Raw genomic sequence first — 13,251 nt, 5'->3', positions numbered from 1 at the left:
TCTCTGTTACGTTGCAAACATTAAAAACATTGCACCACCATGAAAAGTATAACGTTTCTTATTGAATAGACAGAATTTTTGTAGGTGGAGCTTAAAGTTAAAATTGAGACGCTGATTGGTCAGTTGAAAACACAGCCAGATACCTTTTCTTAAACCAACTTCAGCAAATTGTAGTAAGGAGAAGTGAGAGTGAGTGGCTTCCGAGACGGCGAGGTGTGTTGAGCTGCGCCGCCCGCCGCTCCCTGACACTGCCTAACCACCGACTAGGTAATGAACGCACGCGATGCCGCATAAGAGCGCATAAGGCTTCACTCAGAACTGCAGAATTCTCATCTGTTACATCCCCTTTTTGCATAATACTAATGTCGATCGTCAATTAAACTTCATGGTATTCACATTGGCTACTAGAAGTTAAAATCTGAAACGCAATGATTTTTCTGTTATATAATTATTGAGAAGCCACATCAGCTAAGGTCATCAGTCTCTAAGATTACACACTACTTAACCTAAATTATCCTAAGAACAAACACACACACACCCATGCCCGAGGGAGGACTCGAAACTCCGCCGGGACTAGCCGGAGAGTCCATGACTGCAGCGCCTTAAACCGCTTGGCTAATCCCGCGCGGCTAATTATTGTTTGTGTGGCCTTCAGCCGAGCATGGCCTTCAGCCGTGTTACAATAAGGTTTTTAAGGAAACTTGTTTTAAGACCAAAGGATTTATTTTAAATGCGCTTTTTGGAATTGTTCTTCTGACTTCTAATTCAGGCGTCCATCCGTTTGTTATTTCAAGTTGTGTGTGGCCTCCAGCCAAGCTATAATTTCACTTCTCTCATGATAAGGCCTTCAGCGTGTTACAGTAAGTTTTCTTTAAGCAAACTTGTTTTAAAAGCAAGGTATTTATTTTAAAAGTGCTATTTGGAATTCTATTCCTGACTTCTAATTCAGGCCGTCAGCCTTTTTTTATTTGAAATTGTTTGTGGCTTTCTGCTGACAAGGGAACCTCCCCATCGCACCCCCCTCAGATTTAGTTATAAGTTGGCACAGTGGATAGGCCTTGAAAAACTGAACACAGATCAGTCGAGAAAACAGAAAGAAGTTGTGTGGAACTGTGAAAAAAATAAGCAAAATATACAAACTGAGTAGTGCATGTGGTAGACAGGCAACATCATGGAGCGTATGGCTCAGGAGCACCGTGGCGCCGTGGTTAGCGTGGGCAGCTCGGGGAAGAGAGGTCCTTGGTTCAAGTAATCCTTCGGCCGAAAATTTTACTTTCGTTATTTTCGCAAAGTTATGATCTGACCGTTCGTTCGTTGACGTCTCTGTTCACTGTAATATGTTTAGCGTCTGTGTTTTGCGACTGCACCGTAAAACCGTGCGATTAGTAGACGAAAGGACGTGCCTCTCCAATGGGAACCGAAAACATTTGATCGCAAGGTCATAGGTCAACCGATTCCTCCACAGAAAAACACGTCTGATATATTCTATACGACACTGGTGACGGCATGTGCGTCACATGACAGGAATTTGTTGTCGACCCACCTAACTTGTACACTTGGCGAATGGGTAAAAAGATTCTTCTACCTTGCCCGATTTAGGTTTTCTTGTGAATGTGATAGTGACTCCCAAAAAACTGATGAAAACATAAGAGTTTGTCACATAAACAGCAACAAATGAATGCAACAGTTTCACAGTCGCACAGTTTTCCCTGTGCTCTGTCAAAACATATGTTTTTAACGTTTTCAAATTTTTCCGTGTGAGACCGTAAAATCCTGCGTATTTCCAAGCAAATCTGAACATGTCCTGGTATTTTGAAGAACGAAGTTGATTATGTGTGAGTGTTTAAACTTTGATAATTGACACACGATCACTTTAACAATACTGCTGTTTGTACATGTGCAGCTTCGCAAAATCATAGAATCTTTTCACAAAGTATTTCACTTGCCGAAAAACAAACATATCTAACGGTTGCACAAGAGGTGTACAACCTGGAGGAATTGAAATCACGTCTACTACAACACTAAAATTGTACAGTGCATGATCCTTCTGTCCTGTATAGCTGTCCGCGTAAGGAGCAATCACACGTTCATTAAAGTCTTTCACCAGTCTTTTCTCCATTTTTCCTGACGCACTACAATTCACTACCGCGCAGTTACCTCGCATCGGACGGACGGACAGATAATAATTGTCTGAAAACAAAAAATTGAAATTTTGACTCGAGGGAAGACTTGAACCAAGGATCTCACGTTACACAGCTGCTCACGCATCCCACGGGACCACGACGATGTTGCGTATATTGCGCATGTACTACTCAGTTTGTATATTTTGCTTATTTTTTTCATAGTTCCACACAACTTATTCCTGTTTTCTCGATAGATCTGTGTTCAGTTTTTCAAGGTCTATCCACTGTGCCAACTTATAACTAAATCTGAGGGGGGTGCGATGGGGAGGTTCCCTTGTGAGTAATAATTTCACTTCTTTTATAATAAGGCCTTCAGCAGTGTTACAGCTGTTTTAAGCCGAAGTATTTATCTTAATATGTGCTATTCGGAATTGTTCTTCTAATTCAGGCCTTCAGCTGTTAAACAGTCAATAGTGTGCGTGTGTTTTTTTCAAGATGGTTTTAAAATTTTAATTTCTTGAAATAAAGTTTACGTATTTGTTGTGCAAACGAGAGTAACTGATTACGGCCCTTGTCCACAATCGTAACGTTATCCTGCCCCATCCTGAGAAACCAGCTCTCAGATGGCATGCCATGAAGGGCTGAGCTGTATGGGTGCTCCGGATGACAGCCAAAGGGGTCCTGCTATGAAGAGAAATGGTACCCCCTGGCTTTTGGGTAATATGGCGGGCGTCAGTCAGATTGGTATCCCACTGCTATCTCGGACGACTTCACACGCGGCTTCGCTGGCCATCGTGGTTCAAAACGGGCACCATCACTGAAGACAAATCTACTCCAGTCAACGAGATATCAGTGCTAGTGTGCCTGACACCACCTCAAACGGGCCAGTTGGTGTACAGAGCTCCCTCTCTGTGAGACGCGTATCACTGTGATCACGGAAGCATCGGTTACATGTCGGATCGATGATAATGATGACTTCGGGGCTCTGAGTGCCTCTCTGACGATTGCTCTGTCTCAAGTTCTGTCGCGTCTCTAAGCCAACCGCTCCCTTCCATGGTTCACTCATGCCCTGCCAACACCATCGAACAGTGGCATCGCTCCTGTTCAGAGTCGCACGATTCGGTGATTCCTCCAGTTGGCTTCTCTGGGCTCAATTACACGTTCTCTTTCCATTTCTGCCATCTGTGTATACTCTTCATGAGCCTGTCTGCGAGGCATAGTTACGGTCCAGCTTAGTGCACTGAATGCCATCCGCAAAGACTTTATTCCCTGTCGTCGACTGACCCTTGTTTATATTCCTCGCCAGCTGCGCGGTGAAACTGTGCTGCAGCGTTATACATTCATCCATCGCCCGCCAAACGTTACGGTTTTACCAGTTTGTGTAACTCGTTCCCGATGCACCTGGTTTTTTTTTCGTAGAACGTATTAGCGGCCCTCTTTTGGTTGATGTATATACTGAGAAAATGGAAGATGTGTGTTGCTTTGATAAGTATCTTTGAGCCGTAGTTGTGCTGAGCCGCTCTGTCAATTTGTAGTGCGAGCAGTTTCTTTCTTTTCTTTATATTGCAGCCAGTTATATTCGTTAGCTACATTTTACGGAATCTAAGAAAAGACAGAAAAATCAAGAACTCTTGTCATTTCGCCTTCGTGTTGCTAAATAGATTTGAGCAGGAGTTTCTTCTTCCTAACATTATGGCTGTACGCCCGTGTGGCTGGGAAAAAGATCAAAAGCCCCTTAGGGTGAATGAATGGTGAGTGTAGCCAGCTAATAGCTGTGTGTATAAAATAAACTGTAAATGGAGCTCACAATCATGTAGAAAATGCACTCAGTATGCACGTATCCACAGGTGTAGAGTTTAAAAATTATCACACCAAGTAAATTTGAGTACCTTAATTTAAACGTTTTACAAAATAAAGCATTATATTGCAAAAAGGTTCAAAATATGTAAATTATAATTCCTGATTTACTCCCAACATGTACCCCGAGTAGCATGAACCGGAAAAGAAAACACAAATACATTCCCAGAATCATTAAGAACATAAGAGAAAACTGTTTTTTTTTATTTACGAGTCTTTTACTTCCAGTAGCTTAAATAATTCCATGAACATGAGCTAACTACACACGTTACCATTGAAAACCAATATTTGAATGCTTGAGTCAGAATTCGAAATCCACTCCTTCTTAATGCGAAACCAATGTGCTGACAACTGCGTCCCACATCCACCCCTCCCCCAACTCTTCGGCCGGTAAAGTTGTTACAGTCGTAACTTAACCTTAATGCACAATGGAAAGCTTGGTATTAGTACTGTCACAATGACATTTCTCTCACATGATACACTAAAAAAGGAAATTCTTGTGACAAGCTGGAATATTTCCACAGTTTTCGACGTGAGGTACACCTGAAACTTCGCTTATGGAAAACAACTTAATGCAATACTTTTCTTTAGCAAGAATTTTGTTTTATTTTTTGTTGAGTACCTCCACCTAAATCTGTCTTTCGGAAGCGACCTTATAGTCGTACTTGAGGGTATTTGTTGTAACAATGATATTTCCCACCCTCCCTGTTCCACTCGTGAATGGTGCATTGGAATAATATTACAATTAAATTTTAAGCTTTTACAGTATCACAAATTTCCGACAATACATGTTCAAATTGCATAACGTGCTGTGAATTAGAAAATTTTGCCAACAAATCTTAAGAGAATTAAGGGGGTAACTGAGAACATATAATTCTTGTTCTGTTGACTAAGAACAAAAATATGCAATTACGTGACGCTTTTGAAACGGTGATTGACCCAGTTGATGGTAAGTCTTCAGGAGACCGAAACCTTATACTGAGTTCTAGTAGGCCCTCCGCTCCCACATGGCATATGATCCCATATGCTAGTTGGAGTTACAGTTTCTATAACATACGAAAGCTGAGATGATGATGAAGGGAACTGAAAGGGCATTCATAACGTTTGTTCATAAGACACAAAAAGTACACGTTCTTTACATGTAAATGCATATCATCTGTCTTTTCATACATTTAATCTGTCTTTTGTGTTATGATTTTTATTCTTGACATGACACAAACATGTGATTTGACGAGAGCACTGTTGCTGAAAATTTTAAAGCTTTTAGGTGATTTCATGTAACTTTTGCCATTCTAATGAAGATAGTCTTCGAAAAATGGTTAATGTGTTTTTTAAAAAAAATTGTGTGCAACCGCTTGGCTGACTATTCCATTTTATATAATTGCATACATGGTTGCTAAGATAACAGCCACAATATGCTTAAAATATCAAAATACATTTCAGTTTCTTCCGCCACAAATACATACAAGCGTGGTATAAAAATTACCACCGCCTGACAAAATCTAATTATTATTACTATATCCATATGTATGCTGATAAAAAGACTCTTTGCCATAAAATCCAGCAGGAGAAGTGTGCCGTTACTGTACCACCTTGTTCTTCGGCACAACCAACCAGATCACTAGCAGGCGTGACTTCTTTACTCAAGCACACGGTAAGGCATGCTCCATATCGATGATACACACTGCTGTGTTGCCATGCACAAAGAAAAACACCTTTCCTCAAGTCATTAAAATGTAAAGTTATTGTATATAACGTAAAAGCCTTTCTAAATAATAAATTCATGAATGTCTGTTATATTATAGGATCAAAATAATTCGAAATCTGAAAAACAAATCCACGCTGCTGCCTGACATCAGTTACTGCGAAATAAATCATTCATCGAAAGCGTGGCTGGTCGCAGTTCCATCTTCTAACCTTCGAGATATTTTCGTTTCAGGAACAAATTTATACATTTCAAACTGTTACTTCCGACCTTTGAATAAATTATTTAAAAAGTCTTTGTATAAAATATCGAACTGAATTTTTTTATTCATTTTCGTCAAGTACATGTTTCGTCTTACACAATATAAATATAAAACACTGCTTAACGTGTTTTCGCGGATATGCGCAATCAAATTTAATCTCTTCACGATATGTAGGCAGATTGCCACAAAGCTGCTCACAAGTAACAGTTATCTAAACATGCCCACGTGTTTTTCTATATCTCGAGATAATATTCTCCCACCATTCATTTGGCGACTGGAGTGTGTGAACGAGGTCATTTATAGTCTGTTCATAAATATTCTGATTATTTTATTGGTTACTTTCAGAATTTTGAAAGAGGTAGGAAAGCTAGAAAATCTGGAAAGGGAACTGCAAAGACCCACTGTAGATATAGTGCGTAAGCATTTCTGATGAGGTGGATAGAGGATCATAGCAACGCCAGCGGAAAATGGAACAACGGGAGTGGACTGTTCAGTGATTCGATTCTTCTCATCAGATTCAACATCCGGCCATAACCGACAACATTACTTGAGTTACACGTGCCGACGTCGCAAGCAGAAGATCAAGCGATAAAGTGGTTGAGGAAATTAAACAGATAATTTAGCATGCAAAATGAGATGACAAGCTAATGATCGTGGGTGATTCGAATGTGGCTGAAGTGGAAGGAATAGAAAAGAGATTCAGGAGAATATGGGATTGATAGCAGGAATGAGAGAGGAGAAATACTCAAATACACTGTTCAGAAATTAAAAGAGGAGAAGATATTCTTGGAAAACGCCTTGACTTAGGAAAGTATTCCAGTTCGATTACATCATTGTCAGACAGACCCGAAATTTTTGTACAGAAACACAACGTCAGAATTTTAGCTGCTCTGACACACAGCTAGTACTTAAAAAGAAAAAAAGAATTAAGCGTTCGCCAAATGTCTGTCTTTCGAGGCTGCTGGAGAAGTGTTCCCACCAGATGTAGCTGTAGCAGACAGTGCATGCGTAACACGGCGGGCCCATAACCTCAACTGGCGGCACATCGCTGAACGGATAACACGGCATAAAGGGGTCGTAATTTTTAAAGCGAATTTCAGTTTCCGTTGACAGATTCTCTGACACAATTGTTCACAATTACTATTCATTTGAACTTGCAACTCATGTCCTTAATAATTTGTAGTTGCCTTTGCGATATTCGTAACTGTTAAAAATGGAAGTAAAACTGAATCAATTTTCTTTGTCATTTCCTCGCATATGCTTGTTAACAGCTTCTATCTTTGTGCAGGCTCCAAAGTTTCAAAGCAGTGTGGAATTAATTAATGTTTACAACCGCGCTAGGATAAAATATGAGGAACTTGGTAGGCGGTCGAAATCACACACTTCTCTTGTCAACCTACGCAAGTGTTATTTATTAGTTAATTTCTTGGAAATTCATTCCAATGATGTCAAAATTTCGTTAGAAACTTAAAAAACGTTATAAGAAACAGAAAATAGTTCTGATGATTCCGTGAGATGTCGATCAAACGATAGCTGTTGTGGTAATCGAAGTCCCGAAGGAAAACGCAGTATCTTTCTAGCCCAAAGAAAACATTAAAGTAACTGCTTTCAGTGACAAATAGATATTCTTTTTTGCTGTATTCCGAGGAACCACCCTTGAACTATTGGTACCCCCATAAACCTCAACAAGCCCACTGTAGACCACATTAGATCCAGACAGAACCAACAGAATTGCTCCTTTTGCCTAAGCAGGAGGAAGCGTGTGATATCCAGACTATGACCGTGTACTAGACGATAATTCCATTAATAAAATCCTTCTTTTGTGTATAGGAATGGTCTCCAGCCCAAGGGCTATCGAACGTACTTGACACTACACTTTTATCACCAAAAGAACCCGATGTATAAGCACTGGAAAATCCCGTTTTTATGCCCAGCGTTTTGGAACGTATTAGGTATGCTTCAGAAGAAAGCAGGTGCTGACGGATTTGAATATTGCCGAATTATCAGTCCAGTAAGTCACGGCTGCAAAATACTAAGAAGCCGACATCGGAGTAGATCAGTTTTTATTCCAGAGAAATATAGGAACACTCGAGGCAATACTGACCCTACGATTTCTCTTAGAAGATAGGTCAAGGAAAAGCAAACCTCCATTTATATTATGTGCAGGCTTAGAGAAAGCTCTCGGCAAAGTTAGCTGGAATACTCTCTTTGAAATTCTGCAGGTAGAGGGGGTAAAATACGGGGATCGGAAAGCTATTTGCAGTTTCATAGGAACCACACTGTAGCTATAAGAGTGTAAGGGCATGTAACGGAAGCAGTTGTTGAGAAAGAAGTGAGACAGGATTCTGTCAGACACAGAAAAGATTTGGAAGAGCAGTTGAACGGAATGGACAGTATCTTTACGGGAGGATATAAGCTGAATATCATCAAAAGCAAAACTACGACAATGGAATGTACTAGAATTAAATCCAGAGATGCTGAGTGAATTAAATTACGAAACGACACACGTAAGGTAGTAGATGAGATTTGCTATTTGGGGAGCAAAATAACTGATGATCATCGAAGTACAGAGGCAAGGGCAAAAAAAGCGTGTCTGAAGAAGAGAAATTTGTTAACATCGAATATAGATTTAAGTGTTAAGAAGTCTTTATTGAGAGTATTAGTATGGAGTGTAGCCATGTGTGGAAGTGAGACATGGACGATAACCAGTTTAGGCAAAAAGCGAACAGAAGCTTTTCAAATGTGGTGCCACAGAAGAATGCTGAAGGTTAGGAAGATATATCACATAACTAATGAGGAAGTACTGAATAGAACTGGGGAGAAAAAGTTATAGCACAGTCTGAGTAGAAGAAGGAATCGGTTGATAGGACAATTTCTGAGACATCAAGGAAGGACCAATTTAGTATTTATAGAGTTGAAGGGAAGTGTATGTGTGTTTGGCGGGGTGGGGGGGGGGGGAGGTGATAGTAGAGGGAGGCCAAGAGATGAAAACAGTGAGTATGTTCAAAGGGATGTGGGTTGCAGTAGTAGCTGAAGAGGCTTGCACAGGACACAGTAACATGGAGGGCTGCATCAGACCAGTCTTCTGACTGAAGAGCGCAACAGCAATACGTAATCAATGATAAATTTCCATGTGAAATAATTTATTATCATCATAAAGAATTTTAAAAACCTTTTTCCTTCATGTGACCAATAATAACTACATCATGGTACCATATTAATTTCCCCCTTATTTACTCACTTGTCTAACATTCTTTAACAATTTAATCCAAATAATCTCCCTTAATACCGGTGATTGTTCTGCTGAACAGCTTTGTAAATTACCTATTGCTTTTCTGTATTACCGACTATAGTATTTAGAAATATTTCAGACACATCACCCCTCTTTGATACTAGGAAATATTTGAAAAAAAAGGTATCCGTGACAATAATACTTCCACGATTTTCCAGTATAGTCCTAACAACTTTTAAACATTTACGCTATCACTCTATGACCTGTCTAATTTCGGTCGAGAATAACTCTTCACTTCGACGTCGGTGACTTATCAACAACTTGTTTGTCTGCGTTGTTGTCAGAATTGGTGCCACGTAACAACTCTTTGAGAAGTCTGTAGGAGCAACAATCGGCAATGGAAGGTTGGAAAAGTGAGGCAGGTGTCACAATAATTCTTTTTTCGGCCATCGTGTCGCTTTCAGAGTGTATGGATATGGTTGTTATCGGGCACCTGTTTCACTCCTTTTGAGTGGCCATCGACAGAGTTTCTTCTTATCGTAGATTTCAATTTATGTGGCTGCATGTTAAGATAGTACATCTCACTCTATGTTATCCTCGTAAACATTCGTAATGAATTGAGCTCTGAGACGCCCGAAAGGCCGTTAATATCATTTACTCGTTGGAGAGCTGAATGTTTTCTCTGCAAGCGTACCTGGATGGTTTATCCGAGAGTTTGTCATTTAAGTACAGCTTCACACTGGTGAATCCGCTCTTCATCGCTGTGCTATAAGACTATTATTTTCCGTTGAAAACGATTATTTGAGCGCAAAAAGCATGCAAAGAGCAGTGTCTTCAAGGATGTAATCAGTTGTTTTGGAATCCATCAACAACCACTTTTATGATATTGAAGCATGCCATGAATTACTATTATACGTTTTTATGTGTCTTTTTCAATGAGATAATTTATGCGATTTTGTAACGAGTCGTTCGAGACTACAACCTGTCTTTTAGCACGGTGAGTATCAGTGGTATTTATCTGGCTGAGATAAAATTTGAATCCTCACCTACAAGTTATCACGAATAAAGACTTTCGCACGTATCTTTCTCGAGCAGATCTTGTAGTTTTATAGCTTCAGATATGAAAATTCGTATAACTGACATTGCTATTCTGGTGTACACATTTCGAGAAAAGAGGTATTTGATTTTGTTCATTTCAGACACTTCTCATAACTCGTCCCCGATGCTGCACGGCCGGCCGGTGTGGCCGTGCGGTTCTAGGCGCTACAGTCTGGAACCGAGCGACCGCTACGGTCTCAGGTTCGAATCCTGCCTCGGGCATGGATGTGTGTGCTGTCCTTAGGTTAGTTAGGTTTAATTAGTTCAAAGTTGTAGGCGACTGATGACCTCAGAAGTTAAGTCGCATAGTGCTCAGAGCATTTTCAACCATTTCTGATGCTGCACGTATCTTTGTGATAGTACGTAGATCGAATTCAGGAAGAGTGTGATATATAACACAATCTCTCTATTAACAAAAAAAAAATACAGGTGACTCCCATACATTAGATAGGTGAAAGAATGGGCCCGTAGAATTACTGACCAATATCTATAGCGACGGTTTGCTAGACTCCGGCCGGCCGAAGTGGCCGTGCGGTTAAAGGCGCTGCAGTCTGGAACCGCAGGACCGCTACGGTCGCAGGTTCGAATCCTGCCTCGGGCATGGATGTTTGTGATGTCCTTAGGTTAGTTAGGTTTAACTAGTTCTAAGTTCTAGGGGACTAATGACCTCAGCAGTTGAGTCCCATAGTGCTCAGAGCCATTTGAACCATTTTTGCTAGACTCCTTGAGCATTTTCCACGTTCGAATCTAATAAATTTATTTGGGAGAGAAAAGCATGTATTCACAAATCAGTGCTGATTTAGAAAGCGTCGCTCGTTTGAAACGGAGCTCGCTTTTTCTTCGCACGATATCTTGCGAACATTGGGTACATGGAAACTAGTAGATTCCGTATTTCTAAATTTCCGGATGCCTTTGACTCAGTGCCATACTGTAGACATTCAACAAAGGTCTGAGCATATGGAATAGATTCTCAGACATCTATGTGATTCGTAGAACTGAGTAACAGAACCCAATACATTGTCTTGCAACGCGAATGTTCATCAGAGACAGACCAGCAGACCCCTGGGATCTATGATACGACCGCTCTTTTTTTTATAAACTTTACCATTCTGATGGATACAGTGAGCAGCTATCTGCGAATTTGTGCTGATGATGCGTGTGCGGGAAACTGCCATCGTTGAGTGAATCTGGCAGAACACAGAACGATAGAATTTATATTTAATGTGATGAATGGTAGTTTGATCTAAGTGCAAACAAAAAAAGAAATTACTGAAGACGAGTAGGAAAAATAATCCCGCAAAGTTCAAATATAGTGTGAATTGTGTACTGCTTGACAAACTCATGTCATTAAATATCCAAACGAGACGTTGCAAAGTGATGTGAAATTGGTGTAGCACGTAAGGTCATTTGTGCGTGAAGCGAAAGGTCAGCTTTGGATTACTGGGATAATTTTATATAAGCGTAGTTCATTTGTAAAGAAGACCGCGAACTGAATACCGAGTACTGCTAGAGTGTTTTGTATCCCTACCAGGTCGGATTGAAGGAAGACACCGAAGCAATTTAGAGGTATGTTGCTGCATATGTTACCAGTAGGTTCGATTAATCCATGAGCTCAAGTGGAAATTCCTAGAAGGAGGGAGACATTCTTTTCACGAAACACTATCGAGAAATAATAGTTGTTATGCTTTTACGATCGGTTTCTATTTGCATAAAATCGTATTGTGTATTAGTTATTACTGTGATCAGTTGCCCTGAAGAATATCGCTTCAAAGTGGGACGAATGTTTCCAGAATGACATTTACACTCTGCAGAGGAGTGTGCGCTGATATGAAACTTCCTGGCAGATTAAGACTGTGTGCCCGACCGAGACTCGAACTCGGGACCTTTGCCTTTCGCGGGCAAGTGGGACGAATGTTGTTTTACTATTTCGTAATGATGCGGCATAAACTGACTTAGTTCAAGCTATTGAGAGTTTAGAGAACCGGTATTTCCGATGAACTGCAAAAATATCTTACTGCCACCTACACACGTGTATCTCACGAAACGGCCACGAAGACAATATAAGAGAAATCGGAGGCTAATACGAAAGCGTTTAGACAGTCGTTTTAGTCGTTTTACCTAGCCCTAACTGCGAGTGGAACACGAAAGAGAATGACTGTCAGTGGTACAATACCCTCCACTATGCACCGTATGGTGGCATAAGTTTTCCGTAGTTTTCTTGCATGTTTATCCGATGAATACAACCGACGTATTAAGTTCAGTACTCTTACTACGCTTTAACTGCAGTACTCACCAAGTCTTTTTGGGGCGGGCGCAGTTCATACGTTCAGAACAACAAGCGTTTCTCCGATATAACGGTATGGAAGCCGCTATGTGCACCAGCTGCCGTCTTTCTGCCGAGCAGACTACGGTGGGACGCCTATGATGCGACGTCCCAGCAGGAGCGCAGACTGTGTGCTGGTGTTAACCAGGAAACCGCAACTCCGCCGCCAAGGACAACGAATCAGACGCGCCGGTCACCATCGGTGTTCTCGTGACTCCAGATGCAGGAAGCGCCAGCAGCTTTCATATCTGTTGTGGCTGAAGCCGTAGAGAAACCGTGTCTGTTCTGAGTCGTTGTAACTATGGACTGGACTACTACTGCTGTTTCCTTAACAACCGAAAGTTATCAGACGAACCACATACGAGGTGCGGCCAGAAAAAAACCGGACTGATGCTGGAAAAAACATTTATTTACAATTATTTACAATTTCATGTTATCTCCTTCAATGTACTCTCCTCCTCGGTCTCTACACCGCTCCATAGGAGATTTCCACTGTTCATAGCAATGCTGCAGATCATTTTCGGTAAGTCCATACATTACTTCCGTCGCTTTTTCTTTTACTGCTTCAACAGTCTCAAATCTAGTTCCTTTCAAAGCTGACTTGACTTTAGGGAAAAGAAAAAAGCCACAGGGGGCCAAATCAGGTGAGTA

At 40.8% G+C, this 13,251-nt stretch overlaps 1 protein-coding gene across 1 annotated transcript in view; it reads right to left on the bottom strand.

Annotated features, from left to right (window-relative positions):
• Positions 1-12,698, bottom strand: part of LOC126457723 (alpha-amylase 2-like) — an 87,127-nt gene extending 74,429 nt beyond the window's left edge. Inside the window, exon 1 of the mRNA XM_050094259.1 lies at positions 12,571-12,698. The gene's annotated coding sequence lies outside the window, so the exon portion shown is untranslated. The remainder of the gene's footprint in view (positions 1-12,570) is intronic.
• Positions 12,699-13,251: the final 553 nt, after the last annotated feature.

Source organism: Schistocerca serialis, chromosome 2 (genome assembly GCF_023864345.2).
Source record: "Schistocerca serialis cubense isolate TAMUIC-IGC-003099 chromosome 2, iqSchSeri2.2, whole genome shotgun sequence".
NCBI lineage: Eukaryota > Metazoa > Arthropoda > Insecta > Orthoptera > Acrididae > Schistocerca > Schistocerca serialis.
The sequence above is the reverse complement of the archived record's forward strand: the minus strand, read 5'-3'. Positions and strand labels throughout refer to the sequence as shown.